Below are 9,669 nucleotides of genomic sequence, written 5' to 3' on the forward strand. Positions count from 1 at the left end.
CAAACACTGGAAATGCCCAGTGAGTCTGTGAGATGTCAGGGGAAAACTTTACAAGCAGCAAATTTCCTAAACGGGTATGTGTCTGTAGTACACTCTACAAATGGCAATACATTTTGCACAAGGTTGTAACTGGCCTTCGTCTCCCTTCTGTGTCATATTTGACAATTGGAAACACAACCGGCACATTTAATGACCTCACAGAAGACAAACTTTCAAATATTTCATAGCATTTAGATTGTTCTGTGTGGGAAATGGAAGTTTTTGTGCTCTCAACTCATTTTTGGTTTGGGCCCTTTAGTTGATGCTGTTGTTGTCCTATTTCTTTACTGTTAGCATCCACCTCAACGTGAGAAAAGCTGGTTACTGCAAACATTTGCTACTCTCTTAATGAGGGCTTTCTTTGAAGCTAGCTGAGTCTCTGTAGTGGGCAGACCAAAGTGCTCAAGAGAGTTAGTACACCCAACAAGCAGCTCTCAACCAATGATGGGAAGGCCCAGAGGTCCATCACGTCTATGGCCTGAGCTTTCATTGCTTGTGCACAGTAGTTACTACCATATTAACAGACTACTTATGATTCTTCCCTTCCTTATCTCACCTCCCTAGGCCCTATGATGTTTCCTCAGATCAACTTCCAAATAAAATACTTGTCTCAAGTTCTGCTCCCTTGGTGAATCCAAAGCAACACAGGCTTCCATTGAGTATTTTTTAAAACCCCATAAATGAGAAAGAACATATCTCTAGACTATCAGGTCCAAAGTAAATCATATATGCACTATTTATAGAGACATTTGAAAGGGAGACATTCCCTCTTCCAGGTTGCAGACTGTTGACTTCCTGATGTATCTTCACATAGGAGAAAGAAGGCAAGAGAGCTCTCTGTGTTCCTCTTTATAAGGGCACTAATCCCATTCATAAGCATTCCATCTTCATGACCTAATTAACTTCCAAAGGCCCCACCTTCTAATACCATCACATTGGGGGTTAGGATTTCAACATATGAATTTTGGGGGAACACACACATTTAGTCCATTCCTAGTACTCTGTAAGTTTTCATCAGGAATAGATGTTGAATTTTTTCAAATGTTTTTTCCTCATCTATTGAAATATTTATTTTTATTTTTAGTCTGTGAATATGATCAACTATATTGACTAATTCTTGAAGTTTGAATCTGTCTTGAAGTCCTGGGATGAACACCAAATTGTTGTAATGTATTATCATTTTTAGATATTGGTGAATTTGATTTTTTTTTAATTTTGAGGGATATTGGCTTATGGTTTTCTTTATCTGTAGTGTATTTGTCTGGTTTGATATGAGTAATGCTGGCCTCATAGAATGACTTGTTATGTATTCACTTATCTTCTATTTTCTGGAAGAATTCATGTAGACTTAATATAGTTTCTTCCTGAAACATTTGCTGAAATTTACCATTGAAGCCATCTTCTCCTGCAATTCAATTTGCAGAAATAATTTTAACTACAAATTCTATTTATTTAATAGAGTAAAAGTCAGGTTCTATGTTTCTTGAGTTGCCTTTGATAGTTTGTGTCTTTCAGGGAATTTGCCCATTGTCAACTAAGTTGCCAAATTTATTGGCATAAAGTTGTTCTTAATATTCATTTATTATCATTTTTAATGACTGTTGAATGTACAGTGATGTTAACTATCAATTCCTGACATTAGTAATGTATGCCTTCAATTTTATTTCTGATCACACTGGTTAAACACAATAATTGTATTCATCTTCTCAAAGAATCAGCTTTTACTTTCATTGATTTTCTCTATATATTTTCTGTTATATGTTTCATTTATTTTTACTGTACTCTGAGTGATTTCCTTTCTTCTAATTACTTTGAGTTTATTTGCTCTTTATTTTGTAGTTTTTAAGTTGGAAGATGAGATTGATTTGAGACCTTTATTCTTTCAAAAGTTAGTCATTTAATGTTATAAACTTTCCTCTAAGCTCTGCTTTAGCTTCTTGGATGTGTGCATTTATAATTTTCATCAAATTTACAAAAATGAAACTTCTTAAAGATGTTCCACTGCTCACTGATGATTTATTAAATTTTTTCCAGTCTTTCTTTTTTCCTTTGTGTTCCATTTTGTATACTTTCCATTGTTATGTCATCAAGTTCACTAGTAGTTTCTTCTGCAATGTCTAATATGCTGTTATTCCCATATAGTGTATTTTTCATCTTATACGTAGTCATTTTATATCTAGACATTCATTTTGAGTCTCTTATACTTTTCCATGTCTCTACTTAAGATGTTCCATCTTTCCTCTGGCTTCTTGGATATATAGAATGCAATTACAATAATTGTTATAATGTCCCTTTCTCCTAATTCTATCGTCTGTGTCAATTCTGGGTGTGTTTCAATTTTAAATGATTAAACAGTTATTCTTCTCAATAAGGGTTGTATTTTCCACCTTCTTTGCATGCCTGTTCATTTTTTATTGCATGCCAACATTGCAGTTTTTACCTGGTTAGGTATTAGATGTATTTGTATAGTTGTATTCCTGAACTATTTTTGATCTTTTATCGTGAATGCAATTAAGTTACTTGAAAACCAATCTTCTTAGGCATTAATTTTCAGGTTTGTGGAGAAGGACCAGATGAGTGTTTAGTCTATGGCTAATTTTTAACCACAACTGGGGCAAGACACTTTTGAATACTCTGTGCCCCAATAATTATGAGGTTCTTTACTCTGGCCAATGGGAATGGGAATCCTTCCTAGTCCTGTGTGAGCCCCAGGGATTGCTGACTCTAATAACTTTAGTCAATTCTCTCTCTGGTCTTAAGGAGGTACTTCACATGTGTTTGCTGATCAGTATTCACCTGGGACTCTGCAGATCTCCAGAATTCTCTCTCTAGTACTCTGTCCTATGAACTCCAGCTGTTTTGGCCTCCTTGGTCTTCCAGCTCTGTCTCTTTAACTCAATGTTATGATGGCATCCACATTGCTTCTTGAGTGTTCCTTTCCCAGGAATTGTAGCATGATCTATTTGCTTAGTTGGTTATATTATTGCCCCAAGGGTTTGCAGTCCTACTGTTCCTTCTCTCTAATGTTGGTTTAGTGAAGAGATTTCATGGGAAACCAACTACATAACATGACCAAACAAAAGTGACCCAATATCATTGCCTAATGGCAAGAGCAAGACTGGAAAGTCTGGGGCCATTGCCACTCTTTGATTTAATTTTTCACTAATATCCATCCAAAGCTGGAAAGTGGTATAATCTTATGCTGTGCATTTCTAGAGTTGAAAGAAATGATGTTCCTTGGTAGTTTGGGCTCTCTGGCTAAGAGCAGAGAAAATCAAAGTTATATCAAAGCCATATGGTTAATGGACATTAGGAACCTGTTGGGATTTCCTATTCAGTAAGTGGGATTTACTCAACATCCTTCATCAATGCACTAGCTGCTGAGGTTCACAAGAACCCTGTGGAGAACATTCTGTCAAAGCTCACACTTTGAAGAGTATGACTTCAAACAGATGGGAGTAGTGCTGGGCTCATGTGTTGGTTATTACATTTCCTAGTTTTAACTGTATCACTGAACACATTAGGTGAATAGTATAAAGCTGTACAGAGCCTAGAGAAAACAAACAGAAAAATACTTTCACAAGTTCCCGGCAATGTACGTAACTAAGAATTGGGATTTTAAGAGGATCTTCAAGCCAGTTTCTATTTTCAGGTGTGCAGGTTTAGGCAACTGGTATTATATTAATCACTGCTGACAAGAACAAGATACCCTTACTGCATTTGATCTCATTTCATGTGACACAGTGTTTGCAGGCATGACAGGAGCGCTGCCCAGAGAGAGGCCAGTGGTTAACAGTCCAGTCCAAGTCCTGACACAGAAACTCATATTAGGAGAAAAAACACTTAGAACTAAACAGTGTGGTGAGAACATGGTGGACAGAACATTGTTTACATTTGTTTTAGCAAAATTCTGAATGATACAAATGAACAAATTATGAAAGATTCATAATGTTATTTTTAAACATGTATCCTTAAGTAGAATGGGATGTTTAGCTAAGTGAGATGATCCATCAGATTAACTCTTCTCAACTTACCAAAAAAAATGAACTGAACTTGGCTTATCTGTTCATTTCATGTAATGCTGCTTTGATATTTTTGGAGACAGTTCCTTTAGGAACTAGCATAATATTTTAGCATATTATTCTAGAGTCAAAAAAAACCTCTGTTTTAATTTTGGTTCTATCATTTATGAACAGTGTGACTTTGCGTCTCAGTTCCTTTATCTACAATATGGCGGTAAAAATAGTACCTCCCTCATAAGCTTCTTCTGAGCATTAAATGGTGGCTATAAACTGATATTATTTTAACTCTGATTGATATGTTCATCACTTCCCCTCATTGAACTGCACTGCATACAGAATACTCAACAAAAAATATTCAAATTATTCTATTTTTCCTGACTTTAGCCTTTGATTTACTAGTGAATTCTGTGTATTCATCACATATTACATAATTTCTGTATCATAAGTATTTGTATCATGATTTTTTTCAGTTTTCCAATCAGATATATTTGACATTCAGTGACAGAGATTAGTTTAGTCAATGGAAATTCTTTAAAAACATATCTATTAAATATTGAGAACAATTCTAGGCACTGGAGATAAGGATGGACAAGTAAGATGTTAATGTCTCAGCCCAACAATCCTAGGACATACTGAGAAAGATGGGACTATATGAGGGAGACAGAAGCACAGAGGAGTTCTTCCCCCCTAACCCCTTGGGGGAAGAACATTTAGATAACTTTTCTCAGAGAAGGTGAGGTTTGAGCTAAGTGTAGCAGTCCCAGATTATTAGGAAGACAAGGACAGAAGATATTTCTGGCAGAGGGAATAGCATTTACAAAATCATGGTATTGTATGAAGGCATGGAGGTTTGAAAGAACTAAAAGTAGAATGGAGCTTACAGAGCAAAAGATACATGAGGGCGTGTGAGGGAGCTGAGACAAGAGAAGAAGGAACAAATCACAATATCTTGAATACATATTAAAAACATTCACCTTTGTCAATCATCATGAGTATGAACAATAATTATCCATGACAGTAAGCTGAGATTTCAGTGGCAGAAACCTGAAAGTACATGAAAAAGAGGACCAACATATTTTAAGTGCCCAGTATGTGCCAGTCTCAAGGCTAAGGAGTTTAAACATATAATCATCTTAAATTCACCTAACAGAATATTTAGCACATTCCACTCTCATCCACACTGCCCACTGCCGCGGGTCAAGTCCCACACAAAGGTTCTGGGAGAAACACTGGAAATGCAGAGCTCTGCCTGTTGGCTGCTGTTGCTGCTTCTGCTGAGGGAGCTGTTTAAGCATATGAGTTCTGGTGTATCAGAGCCAGCACCAGGGGAAGATACCAGAGTTTATGTCCCTGCGGTTTTTGGCAGTGAGTAAGTCATTTAAACTTTCTGTGTATGTTTCCACTGCAAAATATGAAGAAATGAACCAGGTGACGTTTGGTATTGCTTCTTGCAAAAAAAAGAAATGTTATTATCCAAACATACAAGTTGTGCTAAAACTACAGAGAAACTCAAAGGATGGACTAATTTATTTTTTGAGCAAAATGAATAATACTTAGTCCGTACTTCTATGGGGATTGGAATCACAAGGACATATAAGGAATGAATAGCCCTGCTGGAGAGACAGATAAAAATAGATTGCTCTACACCCACTCATCGGGATAATGGCAAAGAGTGAGGCAAAGCCCTTAGAGGGGCCCCAAGTCATAACTAAGTGTACAGGAAATCAGTGACGACTTATGAGAAGAAGCTATATCTAAGTTCACAAAAAAAACACGTGTTCTAAGTTCCTAAGTAAGAAAGCAAGAAGACATTCATTCATCTGTCTCCCTGGGTAAACTATTCATGCCTTCTGTGTCCCTGTGTTTCCAATCCCCTTAGGGGTCTAGACCAAGGATCATTCCTTTTGCTCACATAATAAATGAGTCTGTTCTTTGAGTTTCTCTGTGATTTTAGGCATCCAAGCAGGGGCAGCAGCAGGTGCAAACATGGATGGTTAGAGAATCTGGAGTGTGCAGGGAAACTTAAGGTGCTGAGTAGGGCTGGAGCAGAGGGAACAATGGGATTCTGGGACATAAAAAATGAGTCTGAGGTTAGCAGGGGACAACTCATGAAAGACCATATTAAGTGATACTCAAGAGATGAATTTATTCCAAAGGTCATGGGGGCCATGGAAGGATTTTTTTAAGCATGAAGTCACATGACCAGATTTGCATTTTAGAAGGCTGTCTCTTGAACAGTGAAGGGATGAGGAATGAGTGTCAGCATGTGTAGAAATTGAGATCAAAATTGATGAGAGCCAGTACTAAGAAAACAGAGAAGACAAAAAAGGAAAATAAAAGAAACACATTTCATTTCAAGTCTAAGAGCAATCACATGGTAGTCTAGATGTAGCCTAGAGTAGTCTAGATGTGGTGTCTGCTTGGATGCAGGAAAAAGAGAGAAGGCCAAAGAGGAGACAGGTTCCACTCCCTGATTTCTGGTTTTGGCACTGGGGAAATGATGAGGCCATTTGCTGAGATAATGAATCTAGTTCAGTTTTTTCCTCCAGGGCGTGAACCTTATATCCTGTCCAAGATTAGTCATGCACCGGTGCTTTGGATTCACTTCTCTTGTCTCTTCAAGTATCTCAGATCATTACTTTTCTATACCCTCAATCAGTTTGCTATTTATCTTTTACACAGTAAAAAACAAAACAAAAACAAATGCAACAAGCTTCTTCAGCCTCATGTTCTATGCAATTATTTCCCTGTGTTTTTTAAAAAATATTTCCATCGCTTCATACTCAAATTTCTTGCATGAACAATCTGTCCTCTTTATTACCATCTTCTGTTTGAGACCTTGCCATACTCCCGTTAATCTGATGCTTAATATCAACTAATCAGCCCTAATTCCTGGCATCCTTCCTCCTCTGTGACTCAGATTCACTCTTAGATCTTCTTTCTCCTCTGGTTTAATTCACCATATTCTCCAGATAGAGAATCCGCCTCAGCCCAGACATTTATGAGACCATTTTCAACCCACTGCATTGTTTCATGCATACTGCATGCATTTTCTACACTAGCCCCTCATTTCCTACTTTCATCTGAAAGCTGATGACTCCCCAGTGTTCTCTCTAAAATCACCTTTCTGAGTTAAAAGCCTGTATATCTACTTGTTTAGTGTCACCTCCATCCAAGTACATGCACAGGAACTTCATATTCCTCATGTGTAAAATTAAATTTATAAGCATGTGAATGCACACACACATGCCACAGTATATTTTGTAAGGACTTACACGTATGTAAAGATATATGTCAAACACATTAGCAGAGATGTTCATTAGCAGAGATGTTACAGAATAGAAGATAATGGGATTGAAAATAGGGGAAAAGGGAAGATTACAATTAAACTCCACCGATGGGGGAGGTTAATGTATTTTAAGCTGAGGCGTTTAATGAACTACTCAACTCTCCATACCTGAGATTTTGCCTGGTGAAGACAGAGTCTGCAAATAATCTTAGTGAAATGGTCAACTGTCTGACGTTGCTTAAGATGACATACCAATGGAGCTACATTATGGGTCCATAACTAACACAGAAGCTAAACTTGTGACTTTATAAGTGATATAGGAAAGAGTCTTGGCCTTTGACTAAGAAACTCCTAAGGGCTCACACGTAATCTCTTAGTCCCTGTGCAATCAAACCCGAGGCCAACATATGTATATATATGCTATATTTCATAGAAATTATTGACACTGACATAATTTTGTAACTATGATGTAAGTTGAAATAAGAAAGCCATCAGCAATTACCAAGTCTGAGTTATTCATGGTAAATTTAATACTGATGTGGGTGCAGGAGCTGGGAGCTGTATGTTCACTGTTTGGTGAACATAGTGTACATGGTGTGTGCCTTCTGCCAGCTCTGAAGGTGCCTAAACAACTCTTACACTTTCAGGAATCTTTGCCTCTCTTATCCTTATCCATTCTCAGTTTTGTTGGGGAAACTGAAAGAGCTTATTTGACCCTATTAGACTACTTAAAGCTTTTCTGAATATTAAAAGATATACTTTCTTTTCCGTTGTAAATCATTGTTACTTTGTCTTTTCTTTTCCTTAGCCTTTTTTTTTTCCATAGTTGAAAATACAAATGGAAATGTCTGAAATATATGTAGGATGAAAAATGGGTATTATTTTGCTCAGTGAGTTTTCATGTTTATTAAGGTTTTCTGTCTTGGTTTCTGCTTTCCTGACAAACAACTATAATCCCTTTGTTCTGTGCAGAAAAAATACTATGAATAAAATATAGCTGGTATAAATAGATTTTTAAAGGAATTTGATGACTCATTGTTTATAGGTTATGCATTTTTAAATTCAGCAAATCAATCATGCAAACTTTCATCAGTTGATATATTCTATTTGAAATCAAATGTGTCTATTATGCCCCTAACACATTGAGAAAATTGTAGGACCTTCTTTTAAACAATGGGTAAAAGACCTAATAATAAAAGCTATTTTTACATGATAAAAGAGCTGTCATCTAAAGCAGTTTCAGAAGATGGCGGAGTAGAAGGACGTGTGCTCACTCCCTCTTGCGAGAACACCAGAATCACAACTAACTGCTGAACCGTCATTGACAGGAAGACACTGGCACTCACCAGAAAAGATACCCCACATCCAAAGACAAAGGAGAAGCCACAGTGAGATGGTAGGAGGTGTGCAATCACAATAAAATCAAATCCCATAACCACTGGGTGGGTGACTCACAAACTGGAGAACACTTATACCACGTAAGTCCACCCACTGGAGTGAAGGTTCTGAGCCCCACGTCAGGCATCCCAACCTGGGGGTCTGGCAACAGGAGGAAGAATTCCCAGAGAATCAGACTTTGAAGGCTAGTGGGATTTGATTGCAGGACTTCGACAGGACTGGGGGAAACAGAGACTCCACTCTTGGAGGGCACACACAAAGTAGTGTGTGCATCGGGACCCAGAGGGAAGGAGCAGTGACCCCATAGGAGACTGAACCAGACCTACCTGCTAGTGTTGGAGGGTCTCCTGCAGAGGCAGGGGATGGCTGTGGCTCACCGCAAGGACACTGGCAGCAGAAGTTCTCGGAAGTACTCCTTGGCATGAGCCCTCCCAGAGTCCACAATTACCCCCAGCAAAGAGCCTGTAGGCTCCAGTGTTGGGTCACCCCAGACCAAACAACCAACAGGGAGGGAACTCAGCCCCACAGATCAGCAGACAAGCAGATTAAAGTTTTACTAAGCTCTGCCCACCAGAGCAACAGCCAGCTCTACCCACCACCAGTCCCTCCCATCAGGAAGCTTGCACAAGCCTCTTAGATAGCCTCATCCACCAGAGGGCAGACAGCAGAAGCAAGAAGAACCACAATCCTGCAGCCTGTGGAACAAAAACCACATTCACAATAAGATAGACAAAATGAAAAGGCAGAGGACTATGGACCAGAGAAAGGAGAAAACCAATACTATATGCTAACACATATATGGAATCTAAAAAAAAAAATGGTTCTGATGAATCTAGGGACAGGACAGGAATAAAGACACAGACGTAGAGAATGGACTTGAGGACACAAGGAGGGGGAAGGGTAAGCTGGGATTAAGTGAGA

This window comes from Balaenoptera acutorostrata, chromosome X (assembly GCF_949987535.1).
Source record: "Balaenoptera acutorostrata chromosome X, mBalAcu1.1, whole genome shotgun sequence".
NCBI lineage: Eukaryota > Metazoa > Chordata > Mammalia > Artiodactyla > Balaenopteridae > Balaenoptera > Balaenoptera acutorostrata.